The sequence below is a fragment of the Crocodylus siamensis genome, chromosome 1 (genome assembly GCF_052110815.1).
Source record: "Crocodylus siamensis isolate JL-2025a chromosome 1, ASM5211081v1, whole genome shotgun sequence".
NCBI classification, from domain to species: Eukaryota; Metazoa; Chordata; order Crocodylia; family Crocodylidae; genus Crocodylus; species Crocodylus siamensis.
In genome coordinates, this window is record NC_143395.1 from 114,728,585 (window position 1) to 114,745,617 (window position 17,033).

General features: G+C 44.7%; 1 protein-coding gene across 1 annotated transcript in view; it reads left to right on the top strand.

Moving 5' to 3' along the window:
- GRM1 (glutamate metabotropic receptor 1) overlaps positions 1 to 17,033 on the top strand; it is a 169,306-nt gene that overhangs the window by 81,342 nt on the left and 70,931 nt on the right. The gene's annotated exons all lie outside the window — the stretch shown is intronic.

The following is a 17,033-nucleotide window of genomic DNA, read 5'->3' on the forward strand; positions in this document are numbered from 1 at the left end:
AAATTAATTTTCCTCAAATAATGACCATCGACTCTCCAATTGTTTTCCAGTCTATTAATCTCAAAGTACAGTAATTACAATAATGGTACACTGGAATTAAGTAATAAATAAGCCTTAAAAATTAAGAAATTACATCCTATCCTTGCCAAATTTATTCTAGCATTCTAGACAGCTGTTGGTATTTTGTAACAAAGCTAATTCCTATTAAACAATTTTTGTGTAGTATTCATACTGTCTTTGTGTAGTATTCATACATAGCAAAATATTGTACTTCTTTTCCTTTGTTTGGTCTTTACTATGACAGCCTGCATCTTATATTTCTACCAGTTCCTCCATTTGCTTTAGAACAAAATATGTCCCAGTGCAGTTACTTCATCATTTACAGGGGGGTGTCTCAAAGTCAATCATTGGCCTGCCCACCTGTCTAGGTAGAGTCTACATGTCTGACTCTCTTGCCATGTATTCGTTGCAATTGTTGTTCCTAGGGAGGAGGCTGCCCATTTAATGCCCTGATGCCAAGGGCATAATACAGGGCTCTGAACCATTCCTACACTGTGTCCCATGCCTTGCAGATGGCATCTGATTCAACTGTGGCCTCTCACTGGGCCCTCTCCTTCAGGCCTCAGGCTCTTCCCTGGGCCTCCCTCCGGGGCCTCCTGCCCCTTACTTCATGCTGGGTTCCTAGCCTCTATGGGCTCCTGGCCCCTCATCTCATGCTGGGTCACTACTCTGCCCCTCCACTGGGGCTCCTGGGCCTTATGGCCTTTGGGCCTCAGATGTCTGTCGACATGCCTGTACCCCTAACTCAACCTACGGCCCACTCAGGCCTCAAGTGTCTATCAACATGCCTGGCCCCTAATCTGTCCCCTCTGAGGAGTTACCCACCAGGCAGTGGGGGCTGAGGCTTTTGGGTGCCCCAGCCTCATCTTTCACTGGGGAAGCACAGGTCTGGCATTTCCTGGAGACTGCCCCAACAAAGGCAGCCCTACCACACCATCTGACCCCAGCAGGGTACAAATTCAGGTCTTACCCAGGACCAGGAACCCCTTCCATCTCCACAGTTCCTACCCTGACTCCAGATGTTCTGGGAGCAGCCAATCTCTGGCTGGGCTATGTTATTTCAGCACATCCCTGCAGCAACTGCCAGCTCTGTTCTCAGGGCCTGGTCTTATACTCAGGCTGCCCAGCCCTTGACCAATCAGGCAGCTTCCTGGGTGCCATGTGACTGCCTGATTGGGCCATACCTGCAGGCTGATCTGCAGCCTGCTTAAGCCCTTAAAGTGGCAGGTACCCAACAAATCACTGCCACAAACATTAATAGAGATTACCATTAAAAGGACGTAATAATTAGTGTTCCTGCTGATCATGTAGCACAATGATTGTTACCCAGGGTGGCATGGCACCCTGGGATACCTTCAGATCCTTTCAAGGGTTCTGAAGGGTATCATGTAGTGATAACACTGTTTGGTGTGCAAACATGATTCACACGATAGACCCTAACATTTCAAGTAGGAAGACATAGTGTTAAAAACATTCTGACCTGTTGTGGTATTCCTCAGTTCTTCACAGCAGGAGACATACTATATATTTTTTTGTAATAAAAATATGACAGAAAACTAAACTGGCATTTTCTGAAGGGTGCCTTGAGCCTAAAAACATTGAGAACCACTAGTGTAGCATACACAACCATGGGACTATACGACTGCAGTGGAAGAGGTGTCACACATTAGTTTGTTATGTTTTTGTTGGGAAGGAAAGAATCTGTATCACAGCTTTACAGGACCCAACCCGTATCTTTTCTCTGATGACAATTCTAATAATGTTAAGGGGAAGTTTTACTCAGAGATTTGGGGCTAGATACAAGTTGGTCCTTAAAGCACCTGCAGTATAGGCCTGAAAAATATATGCCTATCTTCAGAAGAGTAATTTCAAATAATTGAAGCTAGGCCTCTAGGCTCCCTGTATAATCTACGGAGAGAATTAGGTATGTTTGGAGCCTGGAACCTAAGCAGAGAGCTGCCTAGAGCTTGTCTAGCCTAGAGCTAGAGCTAGGAAACACTTAGCATAGCTGTCAGTCTGAACTTAAAGTGTGGTTTTGGTGTATCCATCTTTTATCTAGTAGTAGTTTAGCAGCTAGAGCACTCGCTGAGGAAGTTGGAGGCCTAAGTTGTAGAACCTCCTCAGTCTGAGGGGATTCAACTCGTTCTGGAGTGAATTGCACCCAGAAGATAACAGGAGAAGCAACATTTCTGGCTGACATGTCTGGCACTTTTGTTCTCCCCCTTGAGGATAAGGCTCACTGTGTCATTCTGCCTGGACAGAGGGTGCCATCTAACCACACTCATGCTAATTGTCACAGTTTAATCAAAACTTTTGTAACATTTGATAGTTTCCTTAAAGTTGTGGCTCCTCAAGTCATCTGATTATGGGAGAGTTTCAATATTCTTTCAGGAAAAAAAAAGTTTCATGCCCTTGTGATTGCAGAGGAAAACTTGAAAACATGAAGCCTAAAGGCTCAAAAAGAAGCAAGAAGAAAAACAAAATCCCTTTTAATGATTTTTAAGATGATCATATAAATTTTGGGGTGACTTACGAATTGCCTGGGGATTAGTAAAGCTGAATAATGTCTTCTCTCCTACTTTGCATGTTATGATCCTAAGGCTCTCCCTGCATCCAATTAACGCACCTTCGTGCAGTCAGTTCCTTTCGTATTTCTGCTTTGCTTGTGGCACTGTGGTATTTGTGCATGTGTTTCATTTTGAAGAGTCTTTGACACTAACTCTTAAAGCCTGATTGTGCTTACATAATGCGTCATAGAGGACTGGGAGTAAAATCAGGTCTAGCAAGAGACAGAGCCCCACTTGCACTTCAATATGATTTTCTTACCATTGGAAGGTGCAAGGATTTTTATGTATGGTTTCTTTTTACTGAACCAACGGCATGGTTGGAATAAACTTGATTTGGTGTTAAGGAAGGGCTCAGTTTCATTAGGTGCTTGTTAATCAGAAGGGAGTTTGTTTCTGATGATGAGTTGGGCAAGGTTCTGTCTGAAGGCCAGAAGTTGGAGGGGGGGCCAGGAGGAGTGGTCTGGGAATATTTTTTTCAGGATCTGATCCTTTTTAAATACCAGCTGTAATTTTCAGATGATCCTTCTTATTGTTTCAAGCATTGGGTCAAGTATGGGATGGTAGATGACAACCAAGAGTATGCAGTTAGTAGAAGTTTTCTTCTTGTATTGTAGTAGGCTGCTAAGGAGTATCTGAGTAGTTCTTTCGAAGAAGCGGTCTTCTCTGTTGGAGTGTCCTTGTCAGGCAGTTTCAGTTTGATAAGATGAGTGTCACAAGTATTTTCTTCTGAGCAGATGTGGTGGTATCTGAGGGTGTGACTGTGGATCACCACTTGTTATGTTTGGGAGGATTGCTGACATTGTGAGTGTAAGTGTGGGGGCCCATGGCAGGTTTTTTTGCTTATTGGGGTTCACAGGGTACTATCCTAGGTATAGATTGTGGTGTCTAGAAAGTTAAATGTTAGTGTAGGAGTATTCCAGAGAGAGAATTTGACTGAAGGGTGGTAGTCATTAAGGAAAATACGCATATCCTGAAAGGAGCTGGAAGAGGGTTTTGAAGACCTTTATAGTGCCAAATGCTTAAATGAACCTCCTAAAAATGTAGATATTAACCACCAAATGCAAATATGAAGACAGGAAGCATATAATGGTACTGTACTTCTTGAAAGTTAAGTATGTGTTTTGGTAGGATTCAGAGTTACATTCTGATCTATTGTAACAAGTGATTTATTATCTAGATAAGACAGAAAGAGGAGGCAGGGGGGAGAGCTAATTAAAAGAAAAAACCTTTAAATTCAAGCAACTGAATCTAGAAAAAGAAAGGCTGTTTGTTTTAGAGTATATATACGGTAGATACATAACTTGCATTTGAGGAGCTTCTCCTTAATGCTTTGTCTTTCCTCTGAAATTTGACCAAAAAAAAAAAATGGGGGCTGGCACTAATAATGATTAAGAGGAAATGTTTTTCAGTAGCTCTTTATAGAAGAATAAAGAATAAAAAGGAAGATCACCTCTGGTAAACATAAGTGTATCCTCTCCTCACTGCTGAGAGAAAAATAAAGTAAATATAATTACAGGACTATAAGAGAACTGGTCTTCTTGGGCAAATAGGAACAATTTGAAGTATGGAAATGAAAACTTTCCCTTTTATTGACATCTTGAAAATGAAGTCTGCAGCCCTCTGAACTTCAGTTACTGCTTCATGAGTACTGCAAGATTTCAAATGCTAAATATGTTTCAGAATTCAGTGCAGAGTCTGCAGATTTTATGAAGTCAGTGGTTTAATTCTGTTTTGTTACCCAGGGGAAGGCTGTGCTTGCTATACTATGAACAGCATGGCATTATTTTGTTTAGGTTGGTGATATGATCTGCAGCAGGCCTCCTGCACAGTTAAACAAAGCATCCTTCTTTTGAACAGCTTGCCCATTTTTCAGCTGTGACAAGTAAAGGAATTATACCCAATCAAGAAGATTGCATATGCGATAGTACCTGAGCTGAATGTTTTATCTAACATTTTTAGATAACCCATACTGCCAGACTGACTTCTGTCTTCAGATACCCCTGGGTTCATTCAGTTCTCTCTCTCTTTCTCAACCGGCTTACCTACTGCCCAGGCAGAGACAGCAATTAGAAGGCAAAAGGTTAAACTGTTAAACCTAGACATGGAAAATGTATAGAAGTGTTATACTTGTCACCCCTTCCACTGTAGGGGACAGGCAGTGGAGAGGCAGATGGTGTGGGAAAGGACAAGTGCCATGCCCTCTACTTGTGCCTGCCCCCTTGCCATCTCTCCCCCTGCCTGCCTCTCTCCCCACTCCCCCCAGCCCCTGCTCCAAACCAGCAGGTTCACTCCCTGTTCTAACCTGGAGCGCTGAGCACAACTCCAGCCTAGTCTTGTGTCATGTCTGGGCCACCTAGAGTCAGGAGAAGCAGCCAAACTCCAAGAGGAGTATGCAGACTGAGTGTAGGGAAGCCAGAAGCCAGGAGATCTTCTGGGGAACAGTCAGAGATCCAGAGGGTTGAGCAGAGAGCAAGGTCAGGAGTCTAGCCAAGCCAGGTATCCAGGAGATCAGACCAGAGTCAGATCAAGGAGCCAAAGTGTCCAGTCAAGCTCAGGGACCATGGGCAAGCTGGGTAAATCCAAAGGATTCATCAGCGAACCAATAGCAGCACAAGCCAAGGGTACAGCGGCCTAGGTATAAGGTTGAACCTTGTTGCCTGGACACTCCCCCTTATGGGTCTGAGTCATAGAGGAAGAAAATATGATTTGGTGGGGGCTGAGAGCACGTGCAGACAAGCCTGCACCCCCTCCCACCAAGTAAGTCTTTTGTGGGAAAGAGGAATGGTTTCATAGTTTGAAACTAGTTTCATAGTTTGTAGGGTCGGAAGGGACCTGAGCAGATCATCTAGTCCAACCCCCTGCCATGGCAGGAAAGAGTACTGGGGTCAAATGACCCCAGCAAGATGTGCATCTAACCTCCTCTTAAACACCCCCAGGGTAGGAGCCTGCACCACTTCTCTTGGAAGCTGGTTCCAGACCCTAGCCGCCCTGACCGTGAAGTAGCGCCTCCTGATATCTAACCTAAATCTACCCTCTGCCAGCTTCCTGGTCACTCCTGGCAGCGCTCGGGGAACAGGGAATCCCCCAATGCCTGCTGATCCCCCCTGACCAGTTTGTAACAGGCCACAAGATCCGCCCTCAGTCTTCTCTTTTGGAGGCTGAACAGGTTCAGGTCCCGCAGCCTCTCCTCATAGGGCCTGCCCTGCTGTCCCCTGATCATACGAGTGGCCCTCCTCTGGATTCTCTCCATGCTGTCGACATCCCTCTTGAAGTGCGGCGCCCAGAATTGGATGCAGTACTCCAACTGCTGCCTGACCAGTGCCGCATAGAGGGGGAGGATCACCTCCTTGGACCTGCTCGAGATGCATCTGTGGATGCATGCCAAGGTGTGGTTGGCCTTCCTAACTGCATCCCCACACTGCCGGCCCATGTTCATCTTGGAGTCAGTGATGATCCCCAGATCCCTTTCTGCCTCCGTGCTGATAAGAGGGGAGTTCCCCAACCTGTAAGTATGGTGCTGGTTGTTCCTCCCGAGGTGCATCACCTTGCACTTGTCTGTGTTGAAACCCATCCTATTCTCGTCTGCCCACCCTTGTAACCTGTCGAGGTCTGATTGTAGCCTGTTGCATCCTTCCAATGTACCCACGTCCCTCCACATCTTAGTGTCATCAGCAAATTTGAACAGGGTGCTTTTTACCCCACAGTGAGGGAGGGAGTGGGACAGAGATAGGGGGAGGAAATGGGGCCCCGGGGTCAAGGTGGGCCATGCAAGGCTCAGAGCCCAGGGTGGGCCATGTAAGGCTTAGAGCCCAGGCAGCTCATTCAGAGGCACCCGGGGGGGGGGGGGGGCGGTGTCTCCAGCTGATGCGCACACCCCCAGGGCAGGAATGGGGGGAACATGTCCCCCCCTCCCCGATCTGTATGTGGCATAGCCACTGCAGGCTGCACTCTTCACCCTGCTGCCAGTTTCCTGGTACCTGTGCTACTCCATGTGCCTCCTATGCACTGGCTGCATTGCTTGCCAGGCAGTGGGAGGCACATGGCACTGCATGGCTGCCAGGGCACCAGCAGCAGGGTACAGAGCACAGTCTAGTGGCAACCACCTCTGCTCCACACACAGCACCAATAGGGGGCACATATCCCCAGTGCCTGGCCCAGGGGTGCAAGCAGCAGCAGGAACCCCACCCCACAAACCCCCTGGATGAGCCACCTAGGCTCTGAGCCTCCTACAACCCACCCCTGCCCTAGGGCCCCATTCACCACCACCCCCACAGGGGCCTCCATCTGCACCCCCCATGCCCCTTCCCACCCCCACATCCCTTCCCATCCACACAGTAAAAATGCAGCTAGGCCAGGTTGAGTTGCCAGCCACCTGCAGGCTCTGGCTGCTTGGCTCTGTCTGTGCGTGTCCCTTCCCACCCTGCAGCCACTCAGAGCCTGTGCCCAGGCTGTCTGCATAGGGGTGGAGAATAAGCCCCCTTAGCCCCAACCTACGGTCAGAGCTTTATACTGGAAGGGGTGAAGGGTGAGCTGACCCTGGTTGAGTTCAGTGGCACAAAGTCAGTGTGTAGCTAGGCTCAGCTGGTGGGTTTTGGCCACCTGAGTCTGCCCTATTGCATTACAGAGGAGGTGGAAGTTTGGGATGAATAGCTAAAGGTAGGCTGAAGCTCCAGGTTCAAGGCCATGGTATAACACCCTGCACCAGCTGTGTGGGGCTGGGGCTGTGCTCAGTGCCCCAGGACCCAGGCTATAGTGTAGATAGAGCTAGCTAGTATGAAGCAAGGGTAAGCAGGGGAGGGAGAAAGGGAAGCAGAGGCTTGGCAGGGGAGGGATGGGAGATATGATGGGGGACAGACAGCAGCTGCAGCTATGCCCCTGATCCTCAATAGGGGCTAGAGCCTGAACCAAAGCCTCTCCCTACTGCCCTTGTACATGAATCTAAAATAAGGGGCTTTTTTGCCAAACTAAATGGAGGGGGGTGGGGCTCATCTTAGACTCTGGTAAATACAGTACGTAGATTTCCCTTGAGCATGAAGACACAGAGGTCAGAGAGGGAATGGTTCTTCTGTGAGAAATGTGTTCTTAATAGTATGTGTGTGTCTATCCTTCATATTGATTTTTTTCTGAGAGAGTTCATTCTGGTGCATACTTGCTGTTTTCACCCAAGTAGTTGCCACAAGTGAATTTGATGCATTGGATCAGATATATGACATTTTGGGAAAAGCATGTGTAGGATCCATGGATTCTGATGGTTTAGTTGTGGGGGTGTTGAAGGTAGATGGTTAACTATTTCTTGCTACAGCATAATTGTTGCCCTGCTTAATGTTTGCTGAGAAGTGGAGAGTTTGCTCTAATGATGAGTTGGGCAAGGTTGGGGGAATCTTTGAAAGCCAGGAGAAGAGGAACTGGGACTATTTCAAGGTCTAATTCTTGTCAAGTAGAGACTGCAGTTGTTTGATTCTTCTTATTGCTTCTAGTGTGGAGTTGTAGACAACCACCAAGAGTATGCGCTTGCAGCAGGGGTAGGGGTTCTTTTTGTATTGGAGCAAGTTACTATGGTGTATTTGGGTTGCTCTTTCAAACATATGATCTATTTCTTTACTGGAGTGTCCTTGCATATTCTCCATATTTGGGCAGTTACAACTGGATTTGGGTCCCCTAAAGCAGGGAATTGGATGAAACAAAATTTAAGAGCAGTAAAAAGGCTGGTTGCTGTGTGCAAAATTGAAGGCTGGAAGAAATAGACATCTGGTAGTTTGTGCACAAAAGAAGAACCATTTGTTACAGCAGCCCACTCTTCCTGCATTGTTTTGACTACTTTTGGCTGACTGGTATAACTCAGTATATTCATACAGTAGACTCATACAAATGTTTCTCAAGACTGTAGATGAGGTTTGTGTTTTAATGAGCACATCTATGTGAGATGCCATCATGCACAGTAGCCTATTCTACTGCACTTTAGCGCATCATGGCAAAAACCATGCTAATGTGCAGTAGAATTAGCTTCTGTGCATTAAGCATCACAAAAAAGCTCACCTTAGCTACTGCACATTAGCATAGGCTAATGCACCTTTATGTAGTACCTCATACTGGAAGTACTAAACTTAATGCGCAGTAGCAAAGGTACATTAGTGAAAATGTAGAAGCGCCTAATGAGCAAAGCCCACATTTTTAAGAATTTAAAAAAACATTTGTTTTATTAATGCACTAGTATGCATGTCTTCTATTGATTATATTAAAATATAAGAGTTCATATGGCAGTGACTGATTTCATATGAAATTAATCTAGTAATGGTTTTATTGAATTTTCCCCATTTTAAGAAAATATATTTCTAAGATTTAAAAGGGGAAGAACTAGCAATTATAACTCACTTGAATTAATAACCCAAAAAAGGTTTAAACAAAAGAAGTATTATTGCAAAGGTATTAAATATTGTTGTAGATGGTCTTGGTTACTTATAAGACTACCTGTTATGAAATACAAGGAAAGGAAAACTTTTTAAAGAATTAACAGCTAAAGAAAATTTAGAAGAGTTTACATTTTCTAACCTAGATGCTCAAAGTTAAAAACCATAAATCCATATTTAACTAAGTAAAAATGGCCTAATTTTTCAAAAGCATCAAAATCCTTCATATCCCTTTGAAATCAAAGAAGGATGTAACTGTTCAGTGTCTTTCATAATTGGGACATATTTATTTAGATTCCTAAATAACATTTTAAGAGGTTAACTTAGGCACCAACATTTGAAATTTTTGGTCAGTGTACCTTTCTAGAATGTTGGCCACGTTCTTCAGATTATGGTTAATGCTACATCTAGGATTGATTAATTTGTGCTCCAAACAGTTGTATCAGCTCCTTAATGCGGAACATTGAAAGGCATGCTTGCAGATGACAACAAGCTGAGGGGAGTAGTAGATACGCTGGAGGGTAGGGCTGGATTCAGAGTGACCTAGACAAATTGGAGGCTTGGGCCAAAAGGAATCTTATGAAGTTCAACAAGGAGAAGTGCAAAGTCCTGCACTTAGGACCAAATGACTGGGCAGCAGCTATGGGCCAACTGACTGGGCAGCAGCACTGCAGAAAAGGACCTGGGGGTTACAGTAGACAATAAACTGAATATGAGCCAGCAGTGTGTCCTTGTTGTAAAGCAGGCTAATGGCATAGTGGGCTATATTGGTAGGTGTGTTGCCAGTAGGTCAAGGGAAGTGATTATTCCCCACTGGTTTGGCCACGTCCAGAATATTGTGTTCAGTTTTGGGCCCCCCACTACAGAAAGGATGTGGACAAATCGGAGAGAGTCCAGTGGAGGGCAACAAAAATGGTGAGAGGAGATGGGAGACATTACTTATGAGGAAAGGCTGAGGGAACTGGGCTTATTTAGCCTAGACAAGAGAAGTCTGAAGGGATGGGGGTGTTAATAGCAGCCTTAAACTACCTGAAGGCAGGGTACCAAAGAGGATGGAGCTAAAATGTTCTCAGTGGTGGCAGGTGACAGAACAAGGGAGCAATGGTCTCAAGTTGCAGCAAGGGAAGTTTAGGTTAGATATTAGGAAGAAGTTGCTCTCTAGGAGTGTAGTAAAACACTGGTACAGATTGCCCAGAGAGGTGGTGGAAGCTCCATCCTTGGAGGTTTTCAAAACCTGGCTAGAGAAAGCTTTTCCTGGGATGATCTAGCTGGGGATGGTCCTGCTTTGATCATGGGATTGGACTAAATGACCTACTAAGGTCCCTTCTAATCCTAATTTTCTATGATTCTATGATTAAGTTAGTACTTCTTATTGATTTTGGATATATGCTAGCAGCAGATGTATCTGAATGTACCAGTTACTCACTTAGAGCTGGATAGTAGGGCTGTGCAAAACACCATTGTTTTGCTTTGACGTTTGTTTCACCATTTCAAAGGGGCAGTGCTTCTTTTCATTTCGTTTCATTTTGCTGCCCATGGAACTCAGCCTGGTGGCAGGAAGCGGAGCACAGTGTTGGGGTTGCACTCTCCCTGCCACCACCAGGCTCAGCTCCCAGCGGCTTGCAGTCTCATGTAACCGAGCCTGGTGGCAGGAGGCAGAGCACAGTGCTGGCTCTGCCTGCCTCCGGCGACCAGGCTGAGCTCCATGGGGTTGGCAGAGCTGATCAGAGCGCAGCCAGGCGGTGGGAGGCAGGCAGAGCCAGCGCTATGCTATGATCAGCTCTGCCAGCCCCATGGAGCACAGCCTGGGGGTAGGGATAGCCAGCCAGGGCTGCGCTCTCTGCTGAGCTGAGCTACATGGGACTGTGGAGCCACTCGGAGCGCAGCTCTGGCTCTCCCTGCCTCCCACTGCTGGACTGCTTCAAAACTCAAAACATTTCAAAACTTTCAAAACGTTTTGTGTGCCCTCATTTCATTTCAAAGTGTTTTGATGCTTTTTGTTTTGTTTCGATTTCACTGTTTCAAGCTTGAAACCTGTCAAAACAGCTTCGAAACGAAACATTCAGCGAAATTTCGCACAGCCCTACTGGGTAGATGGTACACGGACAAAGCAGTGCAGCAGTGACAGTGGCCTGGATTGTGAGAGAGAAAACAGAAGAAATTTGCCTCCTTGGCTTTTCCACAGCCTGTACACTGTGCTTTATCACTTTGTGGTGTAACGCATACTCTGCTCAATGGCACACTCTGGGAAACTAGAACGTCACGCGCCTCGAGAATCAGGAGGGAACAGTTCCTGCTCTCCTATGAGCACTGCCATGCTAACCATGCCAGGTTCTTATGTGTACTGCCAGTGTATGGGAAACTACTCCTCAGCTCACTGCCCACCCTTACAGAACTCTAGCCTTGATGTACTTCCAAAATATGTTCACTGTTTATCAGTTTGTTTGCATGGAAGTGCACAACCAGGAACAAAGGACTCTGGTTGTACTTCTTGTATAGTCTACACGTAAGCCATTTAAACTTAGAAAGGACTGTCTCTAGTGAGGAGAAGAGAGTGGTCCATTCACTCCTCAGTGATTCTACCAAGACCATTAATAAAGGTGCTAAATGTAATAGTGGCTCTTAACTTGACCAACACCGCCAAATCTCTTTCCATGTGCCGTGGAATAGCTAACAGATGGTAATGTATTTTTGCTCACTAACAAACATTTGAATTATATGACTAGTGCTAGGTAAATTTTGTAATAATTTATTTGGGGAATTTGGCTTCTTTTTATGACCATGGTTTGTGGCTGAACACATTGACGTTTTTAAAACAACTGTATTCATTACTCAAAATTATTTGCTAACTAACTTTACCTGGGTAGATATGGAGTGGAGACCCAACAAAAACATTTCTACATTGCTTCTTTTCCTCCCTAATTCTTCCCCTGCCTCACCATTCTGAGGGCAGAGAACAATAATACATTCAGATTAAATTTCTGCTGAATACTGTTTTTCCTTTAGGCATTTATGTAATTCCCATCTATTCATAATTTTGAGAGGAATATATAGCTTCTTGTTTATTCCAGTTTATACTGAGCATGGCTTGCATGGTATCCACTCTACTTCAGGATAAAATAATTTATTGCCTAATTAACAGAGATCTGCTAGATTAAATTCATCATTTTTTTTTTTACAACACTAGCACATACAGAAGAAAATATGTGCCAGAACCTCCTGCATGTTAAAGTCAAAGGAAATACTTCCGTTGACTTTTAACAGGGGTTGGGTTAGGCTGTCAATCAAGCAGTCTTTCTTTCTTCCTCTTCCCACTAACTGAATCTTACTATTTACAAAGTGGTTTTTTGTACTGTACGCATGTGTGTTCAGCCTACTGTGTTTTGATAGGGAAGGGATGGCAAAACCAGTGAACATAAATGGATTGTGATAAGATAAATACACCCAAGACTGTACTGAAGCAACTTAAAGGGAGAGCCAGATCACAGCTAGAGAATAACGTGAAGCAGAATTTTAGGACATTTGAATCCTGTGAGGTCATTCTAAAAGATAATAACCTAATTTAGGTGTGTTCCATTAATGTGGTACTCCTGTGGCTTACAAGAATCTAAATCACCATTTTTCTTTGCTTAGAATGTGAAAAATAAAGCTTCTTTAAAAAGCCAGCAAAACACCTTTCCTCTTTTTTTTTAAAAATTTCAATTTCAGATACTTTAAAGTGTTTAAACTAGCCATTATGCGTTTTGGATCGGTCTTCAAAGAGTGAGGAGGGGAAGGGAAAGCACCTTTGTCACACAATCAAAAGAACACTTCATTTCTCTTTTTTGTTTGTTAAATGTTCATGGCCAGGTGCAGCTAAAAATGATAACTTGACAGAGAAGCTCATAACAAATAGGAATAGCACCTTCACATTTTACTATGATGAATAGCTGTTCTCTGAGGGTTTAAAGGAATAAAAATTAATGTCTGCGATGTATCCCTTATGTTAAGAGGTGAACAAAATTGTATGGTTTCAATTTGTTAAAAACAGCATATTTTGTGAGTAGTTTTCATTGGCACAGATTTTGCACAAGCTTAAATGCATAAAATGCATGTACGGTATATAATAGAGAAATTGAATGTAAGTGGATTTCTGTAGGCAGGAAAGTAAAATTAGGTAAACTGTGGTTTTATATACAAATCAGGTAGGTTTCTTGGCAAATATCTCCTTTTGTAAGACTGATTACATTACTGACTTGTGAATTATTTATTACAATATTAGGACTCCAGGTAATGTTTTCTGTTGAAGTAGAATTACTCATTCCATAAATGAAAACTTGGAGATATCTTTCAAGAATAAAATTAAGTCTTGGGAGGCAGTAACATCTTCAGGGTTAAGCTATAAGAAGGGTCCTATGTAAAGCTCATTTTATTGCTTTATTTGGGGAAAATAGAGACCTCATACTGTCAAATGTTCAAAGTTTCATTGGAATATATGTATATTGACATTTAGATAGATAAACACTCTGAAGAAAATGACAAGGAAATTAAGCATATATTTTTACTGATCAACCCCTTTGAAACTGATTTCCTTTTAAAAACATTGTCTTGTATGTATCTCTCTTTTGTAACTCAACATAATCCTAGAAAATATGACAGGTAGCTTTTAATATGGCTCCTGGAAGATGCCCCCCACCACACATGCTCATCTGTGCACACATACTCTTCTGCTCTATCCCAGATGTGAGGAGGGGAACCCCCCTTGGTCTAGCCCCAGCACAGCAGCCTGGCCCTCCTTTCAGCACACTGTTTACTTCCTCCTCTCTTCTGCTTACTCTTCTGGGCATATTTAGCACTCCCAGCCAGCTCTTTCCTAATCCAAATGCCCTAAAGCTGGGCTTTCTTAACTGGAGTGACTATTCCTTCTTAAAAGCAAGACCGCGCTACTACACCATCCCTTCTGTATCTCCACTCTAGGAGCCTTATCCTGGGACTCACAGAACTGAAAAGGAGCAAGGTTCAACTTCTAAGTTTTGTAACAAAACTGGATGCCAGCAGTAGGCCTTTTTCTACCTATCTAGTATTTCTAGAAAAGATGGTAAAGTAGATGACATGTTTATGGTGCTTCTATTATAATAAATCATTTAAAGAAAATCTGTATTGCTGACTACTGCACAACAATGTTCAGCAATATGTTCATGTAAGAGGCATTGCATGATCCAGACAGATATTATCATATGGTACGTGTCCTGAAGCTCTAAGATATAGATTGCCTGTGTAACAATATGTAGAGAGTTTTGGTGAATTTATTTCTAATGTTTCTGACCTTATTGCCTTCCTGAAAAAGTCACTGGGTTGGCTTTATACTGCTTGAATGGAGACCACATATTACACTGCTGCTGAGTACTAAAAGAACTGATGTATCTCTGAATTATATTAGGTCTGTGTGAAGCAGCAAGTATTCACTTTGGATTTGGATTCAGCTGATTTGGAGGACAGTGATTCAATTCAGAGTTTCAAATCACTATCCTGATTCAGTTTGGCCAAATCAGATCTGAAAGATTTGGTGCCGCTTTGGAGATTTGGCCACAGACTAAACAGGCAGCTGACAGCTGCCTCCAGCTGGTAAGTCTGGAGGGAAGAGGCATGGGGGAGGCAGGGATTGGGGCTGGGACAAGCTGCCCAGCCAGGGTGTGGGGGCACATTACTTGGGAAAGGGGGGTGGGGCACAGGATTCAGGTGTGGCAATACTCAGAGTGGGGCCTCTGCCCTGATACCGCTTGCCCAGCTGGGGTGGGGAGGGGCAGGATGCAGGTGCGGCTCACTCTGGGCAGAAGGGGGCAAGTGGCAGCAGGGCATAGCCTCCACTCCCAGTGCTGCCATGCCTGCATCAAGTGCCCCACCCCCACACTGGCTGGCAAGAGGTGGCAGGGCAGAGCCCACACTCCCAGTGCTGATGTGGGCTCAGCAGTGCTGGGAATGGGGGCTATGCCTTGCTGCCACTTCCCCCTTCTGCCCGGAGCAAGCAGTGCCTACATTGCGTGCACCCCCCCATGCCAGCTGGGCAAGTGGCAGCAGGGCATAGCCCCTGCTCCCAGCACTGCTGCACCTACGTCAGTGGTGGGATCAGGGGATCTGTGCTGCTGCCGCTTGCCAGCCAAAGCAGGGGTTGGGGAGGTGGGCACTGTTGCTGCTTGCCTGACAGCACAGAGGGGCTGTGGGATGTGGGTGTGGCAGCACTGGGAGCGGGGGCTATGTCCTGCTGCTGCTTGCCCCCTTTCACCCAGAGTAAGCTGTGCCTGCATCCCACCCCACCCCTTCCCACCCCAGCTGGGCAAGCACCAGGAAGGCAGAGCTCCCGCTCTGAGCACTGCGGCACGTGCATCCCACGCCCCCCGTCCCCTGCCCCCTCCCCAAGTAATGCAACCCCCGCCCCAGCTGGGTAGGTTGCCCTAACCCCCACCACAGCCCCAATCCCTCCACTACGTCCTTTCCCTCCTCCCACCCCAACAGACTTACCAGCTGGAGGCAGCTGTGTCAGCTGCCTGTTTATTCTATGGCCAAATCTCCAAAGCGGCACCAAATCTTTCAGATCTGATTTGGCCAAACTGAATTGGGACAGTGATTTGAATCTCTAAATCCAACCACTTTCCTGTGAATCAGCCGAATCCGAATCCAAAGCAAATACTTGCCGCATTGCACAGGCCTAATATATTTTAGAGATGCATCAGTTCTTTTAGTACACAGCAGCAGTGTAATATGTGGTCTCCATTCAAGCAGTATAAAGCCAACACAGTGACATTTTCAGGAAGGCAATAAAGACAGAAACATTAGAAATAAATTCATCAAAACTCTATATAGATTGCTCATGTAACAATATATATTCTGGTGCTTCAAAACACGTACCATAGGGCAATATGTGTTTGGATCATGCAATGCCTCTTACATGCAACTCCCAGCAATATATTGACTATATTGCTGAACACCGTTGTGCGGTAGTCAGCAGTATTGATTTTCTTTAAATTATTTATTATAATAGAAGCACCATAAAAATGTCATCTACTTTACCATCTTTTCTAGTAAAACTAGATAGGTTGTCCCCTGATGCCGCTTGCCCGCATCCCTATGACCTGCCCCCCCTGCCCAGAGTAACGTGCCCCCCCCCGCCCCACCTGGGCAGCTTGTTCCAGTCTGAATCCCCCCCTCCCCCACTTCCCTTCCCTCCTCCCTCCCCCAACCCCAGCAAACTTACCAGCTGGAGGCAGCTGTGTCCCTCTTTGGCATTTTCCTCAAAAATCAGCGGTTCATATCCACAGCCTCAATACAGGAAAACCTTCTACTGCCACATGGCAAAGTAAAGAGTTCCATGCCCATTAATCCAGCATTTACACTGAAGTCACATAAAGAATCTTTGGGCTCATCTACATGTGCACCTGACTGTGCAGTTGTTACTGCACAGTCATTTAGTGCATGTTTTACAGGCTTTAGCAAATACTAAATGACTGCATGGTAACTGCCGGTACTGCAGAGTTCTGGCACCACATGGGTTGTTTCCGACTACTGCACAGTAGCAATGAGCTCATTGCTACTGTGCACTAGTGTTGACATCACAGTCCATGCCTACCGATGCTATGTCACCATAGCTCATCATTACGCCAATGTACTGTCGCGTGTAGAGCAACCTTTGAGTATTAATAACCTCTACTGGCTGTCTATGATAATCCAGCATGGCACACAAACTAGTATTTTGGGGTTATTGTGATATAGTAAACAATAACTGTCAAGTTTTCTGTGGTGATTTGACTGATATATAGATATATGTATTATATCTATCAATAAATTTATTTATATATATATATATATATATATATATATATATATATAAAAAAAAAAATAATGTTTTGTGTTATTTCAGGCCAGTAAAAAACAAAATCTCAGATGCTTGTTGGATAGGATACCCAGTTCCTATCTAATTCTAACTAACAGTATAAAATAACATAAGGTAAAAAAGTATACTGAA